This window comes from Gorilla gorilla, chromosome 10 (genome assembly GCF_029281585.2).
Source record: "Gorilla gorilla gorilla isolate KB3781 chromosome 10, NHGRI_mGorGor1-v2.1_pri, whole genome shotgun sequence".
NCBI lineage: Eukaryota > Metazoa > Chordata > Mammalia > Primates > Hominidae > Gorilla > Gorilla gorilla.
In genome coordinates this window covers 62,917,542-62,918,222 of record NC_073234.2, presented here as the reverse complement: position 1 = coordinate 62,918,222, position 681 = coordinate 62,917,542, and the positions used below count along the sequence as shown (strand labels likewise).

General features: G+C 31.3%; 1 non-coding gene across 1 annotated transcript; it reads left to right on the top strand.

The window, feature by feature from the left end:
- The first annotated feature begins 213 nt into the window (after positions 1-213).
- On the top strand, positions 214-336 carry LOC115930347 (U6atac minor spliceosomal RNA). Its single transcript, XR_004066983.1, has one exon. It is a non-coding gene; the product is annotated as a U6atac minor spliceosomal RNA (small nuclear RNA).
- The last annotated feature ends 345 nt before the right edge of the window (positions 337-681 follow it).

Here is a 681-nt window from a genome sequence, read left to right as displayed (position 1 = left end):
CTACTAAAGTCTGAGGCCTACTAGAGATTTCTGCTTAGATGTTTCATAAATACCTCAAATTCAGCGTGTCTAAAATCCAAGCCATAATTGCCCCTAAATAGGAATTTCACTGACTTATCTGATTTTGCCAATAGTAACTCTGGTTCACCCACAATAGGCAATTTAGAGTAATTCTTTATATCTTCTCCTTTACTTGTAAAATCCTGTAAATGTGTGTCCTATAAAAGAAGAAGTTAGCATTCTCCTTAAAAAGGTTAAGAAGATTCTAGTCACCTGAACAAAAGATTCATAGTTAAGGTATTGTACTTACTTTATGGCATCTAACCATGTCCTTTGCATGAATTAGAGAAGATAAAATTGATACATTAAACCACATTAAAATTAAAAACTTGTTTTCATCAAAAGACAAAATTAAAAGAGTAAAATGGCAATTTGGAGAGTGAAAGAAGTTATTTGCCACATATGTATCTGACAAAGGAATTATATCCAGAATATTTGAGAAGCTCTTACCACTTCTCAAAAGAGGATATACAAATGGAAAAAAGGGAAAAAAAGATGGTAATTTTACAAATTATTTAAAAGACATGCAAATGAAACCCACCAAGACAAACTATGATACACATGCCAGAAGGACTAAAATGTTAGAAAATACAAAATATTTGTAAGGATACAAAGCAACTG